This window comes from Bos grunniens, chromosome 8 (assembly GCF_055505025.1).
Source record: "Bos grunniens cultivar Pamir isolate PY7600 chromosome 8, Bosgru_T2T1.0, whole genome shotgun sequence".
In the NCBI taxonomy this organism is placed as follows: domain Eukaryota; kingdom Metazoa; phylum Chordata; class Mammalia; order Artiodactyla; family Bovidae; genus Bos; species Bos grunniens.
In genome coordinates this window covers 27,769,006-27,779,207 of record NC_141172.1, presented here as the reverse complement: position 1 = coordinate 27,779,207, position 10,202 = coordinate 27,769,006, and the positions used below count along the sequence as shown (strand labels likewise).

At 40.4% G+C, this 10,202-nt stretch overlaps 1 long non-coding RNA gene across 1 annotated transcript; it reads right to left on the bottom strand.

The window, feature by feature from the left end:
* Nucleotides 1-418: 418 nt before the first annotated feature.
* On the bottom strand, nucleotides 419-1,218 carry LOC147366875 (uncharacterized). Its single transcript, XR_015168827.1, has 2 exons — nucleotides 999-1,218; nucleotides 419-618 (listed from the first exon to the last, which is right to left on the bottom strand). It is a non-coding gene; the product is annotated as an uncharacterized LOC147366875 (long non-coding RNA).
* Nucleotides 1,219-10,202: the final 8,984 nt, after the last annotated feature.

Here is a 10,202-nt window from a genome sequence, read left to right as displayed (position 1 = left end):
TACACCATGCTGGGCCTTTAATCAGACCCATCTCCTGGATTTCCCCATGATACAGGCCAATAAATCCCACATCTTTTGCTTAATATAGTTTTTTAACAGAATATTTGCTGCTGCTGCTGCTGCTAAGTCGCTTCAGTTGTGTCCGACTCTGTGCAACCCCATAGAGGGCAGCCTACCAGGCTCCCCCGTCCCTGGGATTCTCCAGGCAAGAACACTGGAGTGGGTTGCCATTTCCTTCTCCAATGCATGAAAGTGAAAAGTGAAAGTGAAGTCACTCAGTCGTGTCCGACTCTTTGCGACCCCATGGTCTACAGCCTACCAGGCTCCTCTGTCCATGGGATTTTCCAGGCAAGAGTACCGGAGTGGGGTGCCATTGCCTTCTCCAAACAGAATATTTACTTACTTTTATTTTTGGCTGTGCTGGGTCTTTCTTGCTGCATGGAGACTTTCTTTAGTTACAGCAAGCAGAAGGCTACTAGTTGCAGAGTATGGGCTTCTCATCGCAGTGGCTTCTCCTGTTGCAGAGCACAGGCTCTAGAGTTCGCATCAGGAGTTGTGGCACATGGGCTCAGGAGTTGTGATACACAGTTTAGTTGCCCCTCAGCATGTGGGATCTTCCTGGATCAGGGATCAAATCGGTATCTTCTTAATTGCAAGGCAGATTCTTAACCACTTGACCACCAGTGAAGCCCTGCTTAATACAGTTTGAATTGAGTTTCACTCACTTGCAAGCAAAATACCTGACTAATACAAGAGCACTCTTGTATTTTAAAAGAAGACAGCTGCACAGTGAATGACATACCAGCTCAGAGGATACTAGAGTAATCTAGGGGTGAGAAATAACCAAGAGCTCAGCTAGGTGTGGGAATGGTGAGGATGTGATGAGAGAGAGAAGGGGTAGCAGGAACAGAACTGCCTCACCATGATGTCTGGGGGTTGATTAATGGTGAAAGAAACAAGATGTGATGGATTTATGCAAATGTTCCTTTCATGCTTACTGTATATAAAATGGGATGATGCCTCATGAGGAAGGACTTAACAAGCCCATATATATAAAGAATATGCTTCCACAGTCACTAGTAATCATGATAAATGTAAATGATAACTTGAGTTATGATAGATATATTGTTGGTGTCTTTGGTTCTGCAGGCAGTTTTCCAGTCATTTTTTTATTCAAGTATCATATGATGCATTTTTGAGGCATATTGCAAAAAAACAAAAAAAAAGACAATGAAATAGGAATTCAGCTAATGAACTTTTCAGGGAGAAACACTTTTTTTTTCATATCTACCAGTAAGATCATGTCACTACAGATTGTGAAAAAATATTAAAAATTATTTCATAGCTTAAAGCAAAAATTTTATATTGATGAACAGTTTTTTAATAATTTAAACTTAACTCGTAATGTAATATCCAAGGATAAAAGAATCAAGTTTGATAAAAATAAATGATGTATTTCTAGGAATTCTTGTAGATTTAATTTTAAAAAGAAAAAGACCATTCCTGTCTGTCTTAAGATGAACTTACAAAGAGAAAATTAAGCAATACTGAAAATTATAAAGAAGAAAGACCAGCCTGCTGTGGGAATAGGCAATTTAAATTTTTGAGGTGTTCAAAGAAGTCTATTTCAGTGAAACACAAGCAATGACAGACACAGCTAGAAAGACAAAAACATTTGGGTAAATTTGGTGATCCAGAAACATGCGCAATTAATGACAAAGACGATAGTGAAGGGCCCTTAGCTCTATCCACGGGTAGTGGGAAATGTGCTAGTAGCATATTTTGTTACTTTTTTTCAACAGTTACATAAATACAGCAGTGAGATTAAACCACCACTTCCAGGGTTGTGTTCTGAGGCATGTCAGTTCTTGGCAATAATAATGGGTAGTGTGAGAATCAAATTTCCACTGTCAGAGGAATCCTGTATAAGGAATTTTCTTTTTTTCCAAAACACATAATATACACAAGCATACCGCATTGTTTAAACTACTAACTATTGTGGACCCAAGTGCGTGGAAAGGCATTATCTCCGTACCTCCAATAATTTTCATTAATGCCAATTTCAATACAAATGCAAACTATTTAAAATAAGAAAAAAAGACAACTCAGAGTGCCCCCAAGAGATTTAAGATGGTTCACCAAGGCACCAAATTGGAGCCTGGAAAACCACACCTTCAGTTTTAAATAAAAAGTTTCCACAAGCTCAACTCTCTTGAACTGTCGTTCAAGAAAAGTCAAGACTCAATGAGTCCGACAGGGACGGTGACGCACTGCAGCACGGTAGAGCAGATGTTTTCTCAGCATCAGCCAAGACACCTCCATGATGGTCCGTGATCAACAACATGGAGCGTTTGATGTGACGTATGCAGGAAAGCCCAGAAGAAGCTATTCTTCTCATCTATTTTGTCTGATCCATCCTCTGTTAAGATACTGTCAGCCACCTTCTAGATATGCATAGTAATCTCTCTTAACTGAAAGTGTGTTTAAAATTCTACAAATGTTTTACAAACAAACAAAAGCAACTCTGAGCCTCAGCCGGATCCATCAGGTTTGAATTATACAGACAATATTTCCACTTGGGGAAATTTTGGATTATCTCTTGATTGGTTTCATTATTTCTTTTTCATCATTACATGATATTCTACTAACTGTATCTTCCACATGCAGCAATCATGAATCAGAATCCTTCACCAAGTTCATAAAAACCCTGATCCAGACAGCTTAGTCCAGTCTTCCTTCTAGGATAGGAATCCTTCCCCATTGATGTCAAGAGAGATTTCTCTGCCTTGTTTAAACACTGGCAAAGAAGAAAACCCTCCCAGCTGTGCTATATTTTGATGCTTACTTTACATTTTCCCTTCTGTAGAATAAGCTTCATCTCTTCTTCCTAGGAAGCAAGTATCTTGGGTACTTCTGTCATCCTTTCCCATAAGCTGCTGCATAAAGAGTGCTCTTCAAATCTCCCCCAGCACAGAGGTCAGCTTGCCTTTGTCACAGGTATAACTTTCAATATGCAGCTGAATACCTCAGGGAATGTATAGCCCATCAAGCTCCTCTGTCCAGCAGATTCTCCAGGTAAGAACACTGAAGTGGCTAGCCATTTCCTTCTCCAGGGAATCTTTCTGACCCAGGGATCCAACCTGGGTCTCCTGCATAGCAGGCTGATTCTTTACTGTCTGAAGCACCAGGGAAGCCCATAACTTTAAATATGCAGCCAGATGCCCTCAGATTGCTGAAGGTGATCTCTCAGAGTCTCCACTTCCCAAGGATCACATGAACCAGGGTTCTTTGTGGCTTTCTCAAGAAATTCCCACTGTGAACTGCTGCAAAGTTTGCCTATTTTTGTAACTTCTCTCACTAGATTGAAGTTTCTTATCTCCCTATTTAGTCCCAAATTCTAGGAGCTAGAGTCAGTAAAGATGCCTCTTCACTATAGATTCTATTGTTTTCATCTTAATTCATACAGTATTCACAGAAGCATCAGTTTTTAGCCTGAGTTAGGCAGATGACTTGCTAATCACCTGGTGCTTTGAGTTTTGAACTTCTGTGGAGCACTTTGAGAACCTGATGAAAGTTATGGCCCCTCTTGCTACAAAAAATGCATAGACATCACATACAATTTCAGAATTTTGGAGTGAAAGGACACTCCCTTGGGGAGAGTCTTGGGGAAGAATTGCTGAATCCCATACAGGCTTTACATTGGAAACATAAGAAAAATAAGGAACATAGAAGATAAATCACTTGTCTGATATCTCAGAGCTTAATAGTGGCACCACTTTCATTAGACCCGAGGTTTCCTGGTTCCTAGTCTTGTGCCCTCTCTACCACCTCATGCTGTTGCTTCTTATGTTGGGTGCAAAACTATTACTAAAACTTTCACAGAAAAAATTTACAAATAAAAATATATTTTAAAATGTCACAGAAAGTGGGATTGCAATTCAGTAGCAAGAAAGTCCTCAGCCAATCCTATGAGGATCTTGGGTGCTGGGGGGCCATTCGTAGTTGTTCTGAGTTGAGGAGGGAGATGGAGGGTGGAATCGGGGGGCTGGAGGGGAAACTGAATCTTTACATGGCGACACTAACCAGCCCATAGATGTGGACTGCGCAGAAGGCATGTGACCTTGGACCAGGAAGATCTCTTCAGAATCTCAGTTGAGAGTCATCTGCCACGAACTCTTCCAGCAGCATATAGTGGAATGAGTACCTTTGTCCTTGAGAGGGGAGGAACCTGGACCAGGCAGCACCACATCCACTACAGTGGGCATGAGAACACTTGCAACCAGCCTCCTTTTCCTTCTCATATGACCCTCAAATTTTTAAGGTTCCATTTTCCTCTCTCTCTCTCTCTAGTTTTTCTTAAAGAACTAAAATCAGCCCATAGATCATCAAGAGAAGAATGCAGCTGCGATGCTCCCAAACATATACAAGCTAAGGCCTCCTCCTCTAAACACTGGAATGACAACTGACCTTGACAAAATCAGGGAAGTCCTTTTCTGAAAATAGTCCCTGGGGAATCCCAAAAGTAATGGGATGAAATTGATTGAGCAATGCACTGTTTCGCTTTATAGGCTTTCCATTTGTCATACAAATTATAATGAATACTTATTTCTTGATTTACGCACCGGCCTTCACACAATTTGCGGCTCCTGCCATGTTTACACGCACCATCTGGAAGAGCTAATGAGCCAAGGAGTGCCAGAAATTATAACTTGCTTTGACTAAACCTAAAAGATTTTTACTGGCAAGAAAATGACTTTACTTTTTTTTTTTTTCTTTCTGGATTTGCAAGGAGATTAAAACATGAGTCTCACCGAGTGTAGGGCAGAAATATGCAAAGCTAATTTTAATAGAATGAACCTAAAGGCAGCTGGCATGACAAAATCAATTCAGAATAATTTTGCCATTACAGTAATAGTCCTGATAGAACGTCTCTTCTGACATTGGGATTCTTTAAAATCACCTAGCCTATGTAGAAATATGGATCTCAGAGGGCAGAAAAGGGAATGCATGGAACACTGAATGGCATAGAATCTAAGAACATCGATTCTGCCCCACCCCATAGGCTTGGACCCAGCTCTGTACAAGTGCTAATATGACTCTAGACATGTTATTTAATGCTTTTAGAGATCAGATGCCTTATGTATAAAACAGGGGTAATAAAACAAACTACTTGATGGGTTATTGTTAAAATTAAATGAGATAACGCAAGTTAAGTTACATTGGACTGTTAAGGCACGACACTTAAAAGAATCACTTAGTAATTGTTAGTACTTATTATTTCCTGTCTTTAGAGAGTTTACCAAAAGATTCTAATACAAAATATTCTTTCAAAGGCAGTTTAATCTCTCTTGGGTCAAAATTGCCCGTGGTAGAGGAAAACTAGGTATAGCATGGATGAATTAAATACATCCATAGATATGTCTGGAAAAGGCAAAGGCACCCCACTCCAGTGCTCTTGCCTGGAAAATCCCATGGATGGAGGAACCTGGTAGGCTGCAGTCCATGGGGTTGCTAGGAGTCAGACACAACTGAGCAACTTCACTTTCACTTTTCACTTTCCTGCATTGGAGAAGGAAATGGCAACCCACTCCAGTGTTCTTGCCTGGAGAATTCCAGGGACGGGGGAGCCTGGTGGGCTGCCATCTATGGGGTCACACAGAGTCGGACACGACTGAAGCGACTTAGCAGCAGCATAGATATGTCCAGCCACTCATTTTTGTCCCGTGACTGAGTGTAAAGGTCTTCAGGGTTATCCCTAAGCTAGTGACTTAACAGCAGTAGCAGCAGGAGGCTAAATTTAAAGGGACCCCAGCAAATAGAAATGGGTATATAGATGGGGCCAACTGCTTAGAATACATTTTACATTCTAATCTTCTTAAAAGTTAAGACTGTTTAATCATTTCTGTTGCCATAGCAAACATCTCCCCAACCGGCAAAGTGAGGGAAGGAGGCAAAGATTAGGACTACACACTAAATTCAAAAAGATGTCATTATAGTCCAAGAAAGGCTCTTCTAAAAATAATATATTCAATTTAGCATGTTAGAATTGATGTAATTTTTACAGTTTTTATGAAATGGTATTTTTATTTATGATTATAAAACAGAAAATTACATACTGTAGAAAAGACATTAAACTTTTGAGGAAGATAATAAAAGTCACCCAAATGCTACAATTTAAAGACTAAATACTTAACATATTGATGGGTTTCCTTTTGGTTGTTTTTTTTTTTTTCCACCAATGCACAGTTTTTTAGAATTATGGTCATACTTCTCAGTATTTGACTCTTGCTTTTTTCATTTACTAATTCATGTAAACACTTTCCAGTATTTTTATCTATTTCTTGAAAGTGTGACTTTTAACAATATGTAATATATTCTTGGACTTCCCTCATGGCTCAGATGGTAAATAACCTGTCCGCAATGCAGGAGACCTGGGTTCAATCCCTGTATTGGGAAGATCCCCTGAAGAAGGGAATGGCTACGCACTCTAGTATTTTTGCCTGGAGAATTCCATGAACAGAGGAGCCTGGCAGGCCACAGTCCATGAAATCTCAGAGTCAAACATGACAAACACTTCCTTGGGCTTCCCTATTGGCTCAGACAGTAAAGAATCTACCTGCAATGCAGGAGACCCAGGTTGTATAGATTCCTCCTATAAATTTTAAGTTCTTAATCTTTACTTTAAAAAAAATGAAGTTACAATAAACATCTTTGGACAAAATCTCTGTCCAAGTCTCTGATTTTTTAAAGGATACCTAAAAGTCTCTGAGGGTCAGACACAACTGAGCGACTTCACTTTCACTTTTCACTTTCATGCAGTGGAGAAGGAAACGGCAACCCACTCCAGTGTTCTTGCCTGGAGAATCCCAGGGACGGGGGAGCCTGGTGGGCTGCCATCTATGGGGTCACACAGAGTCGGACATGACTGAAGCGACTTAGCAGCAGCAGAAGTGGAATTACTAAAAATACTGTATTTTTAAGCCAATTATTGTTCCTCAATTGCTTTCCACAAAAATACCAACTTCCATTCTGGCTGGCAATGCATGAGTATCCACCTTACCAAACCCTTGCATATACTGAATTTCAAAACTTCTAAAACTGAAAGAGTATTAATACAAAATAATTGATTCTTGGGTAATAAGACTATTTTAATTATCTAAATTAAATTGTGAGAGTTAATTCATAATATTTGGATCAAAGTTAATTATATTTGCTATTACAATCAGTCTTGTGGTTGGATTATCTGTATATTCGTTTATCTTTTGCCACCACTACTAGTTTATGAGCCCCTGGAGGACAATAAAGGGTTTTATGTACCTCTCACACCACCTAGCACAGTGTCTGTACAGTTTATGATCAACAATGATTTGTGGAATGGAACTGATTGAGCTATCTAGCCTTTATGATGATTTCAGCCCATCTTGTGAAAGGGGGAGCTACAGATCACAAAACCTAGAAAAGCCTATATCCCCATCACCATAGTCTGACTCTATCAGAGGAATAAAAACAACCACAGAAAATCAGCTCTACAGTGATAGTACTGGTGCATTTTACGCTAGAACAATAGCTTTCAAAAGTCTTTGCCCATGGCTAACAACAGCAAAAACATGCACATGTAGATATAGATAATTAAAATAAATATTGCATACTTCTTTTGTTAACCTGTGATACACTCTGGTATTTTCTATTCTATTTCAATTTTTAAAGAATAATTATCATAGCTTACCAAATTATTTCACAATTGCAGTTTGTAACACAATTCAGTAGAGTAAGATCAGAAGTGTCTACCAGGACTTCCCTGTTGGCTCAGTGGTAAAGAATCCACCTGCCAATGCAGGAGACACAGGTTCGATCCCTGTTCCGGGAAGCTCCCACATGCCATGGAGCAACTGAGCCCATGCACCACAACTATTGAGCCTTGCTCTAGAGCCCAGGCTGAGCCCACCTGCTGCAAATGCTGAAGCCCAGGTGACCTAGAACCTGTGCTCTGCAGCACGAGAAGCCACCAGAAAAAGAAGCCTGCACATCACAGCTAGACAGAAGCCCCTGCTCACCCCAACTGGAGAAAAGCCTGAGCAGCAACAAAGACCCAGCACAGTAATAAATAAATAAGATATTTATATATATTTTTTAAAAGTAGCTACCAGTTGCATTGCAGCCTTGGAGGCTGTCAGCTTCCGTACCTTTCAGGGCTAGGGAGAACTTCCTTGACCTTCCACTGCTCCTTCCCACATGAGCAAGTCTGTGGAGGTTGCCTCCACCCTGTGTGGTCCCAATGCTGTGCCCTTGTCTCCTCAGACCACAGACTCAGAAACCAGTTGGTAATCTGTGCTAACGTTGTAATCTGGTTTGTGCCTCAAAGCAGTCCAATGACAGTAAGTCTTTAATTGTTAAATGCAAAATTTGTGTAATAAGCATGGATGACAATTTAAAATCAGCTGAAATGATGAAAACCTTAGGGAAGAGGTATAAATTTTACATCAAAACCTCAAATTCAGCTAATTAGTTCACTCTAGAGCAACTCAGAAATATGAGATCCAAGCTTTATTAGATACCAAGTGTCAGTGTCCATCACAAGTGGACAAAGGCCTTGGTACCCTTCGCTGGGTTCCAGGAATTGCCTCTCTCTTAGAAGCTCTAGCAACTATTCTCTGAGATTCATAAGCAATCAACCTCTCTTCTCATTTTCAGAAACTAGAGCTCCAAATTATGGCATTTCTGATGAAGGCTGCAAATGAGGCAATTCTTGATGAAATAGAAGGGGAAGTGGTAAACACTCATAATGATACAAGGTCTCCTTCACAAACACCTCAAATCTTGCTCTTTTGCCACTAGATAGAGCTCTGTGGTGGTGATTTAGTCACCAAGTTGTGTCTGACTCTGTGCAACCCCATGGACTGTAGCCCACAGGGCTCCTCGGTCCATGCAATTCTCCAGGCAAAAATACTGGAACGGGCTGCCATTTTCTTCTCCAGGGGATCTTCCCAACCTAGGGGTCGAACCCTGGTCTCCTAAAGCAGGAAGATTCTTTACTGACTGAGCCACAAGAGAAGTCCAGATAAAGCTCTAAAGTGATGCAAAAGAAGAAGTCATCACTTTGCCATTGTGATACAGTGAATCTTCTTCTGGGGATAAAGCTTTAAGATAAATATAAAAGCCAAAAAAAAAAGTTTAATAAAAGCTACCCTAACAAAAGGCAAGAATCCAACTAAACCCACATGTTTTCTTTTACTCATAGCCTGGTGGGCTGACGTCTATGGGGTCGCAGTCAGACACGACTGAAATGATGCAGCAGCAGCAGCAGCTAAACAGTTATTCTGTCCCAGATACCATATTAAAAGCTTTTTAAGCATCATCTCATTTAAGTCTCCCAATTCTATGCGGTTGATCTCACTTTCCAGATGAAGAAGATTAGATACAGCAAATGTAAATAGTTTGTCCTTGGAATAGGTGATTTGTCCCAAACACCCATTATCCTCTTCTTGTTTTAGAAATAAACATCCAAATATAGCTGGGCACATAGTCACCTGACTAAAGACAACATTTCCCAACTCCTTTGCATGGCTACTGTCTTCACTCGGATCGCTTTAGCAAAATACCATGGACTGATTGGTTTAAACCACAGAAATTTCTTTCTCATGGTTCTGGAAACTAAGAAGTCCAAGATCAAGGTACTCACTGACTCTGTTCCTGGCGAGAGCCCTCTTCCTGGCTTGTAGACTGCTGAATTGTATCCTCACAGAAAAAGAGAAAAAACAAGCTCTCTGGTCTCTTCTTTTTTAAGGGTGCTAATTCCATCATGAGAATCCCATCTTCATGACCTCATCAAACCTAATTAATTCCCAAAGAAATTAACCTGATTAACTAATTAATGAGAATTAACCTCACTAACTGCCATTGGGAGTTATGGCTTAACAAACGAATTTTGGAGGGATATAAACATAGCACAACGGCCATACCATTAACTCTTGGACAACAGGCTCTGAGTGAAAGTGACGTGTGTAATTTCTAGGTCGTTCCCTTAAAAGGGACACCTTCCACACACACTTCTCTTCTTTTCTTCCCACTGGCTGGGATACAGATTTGACCTTGGGAGCTGAAGCAATCATCCAGAAGCTGTGTGCTGACGATGGTAGGACAAGAAACCAGATACCATGAAGTTGTCACATCAACTCTAAAGCATGGACTCTGTTATGTGAGAG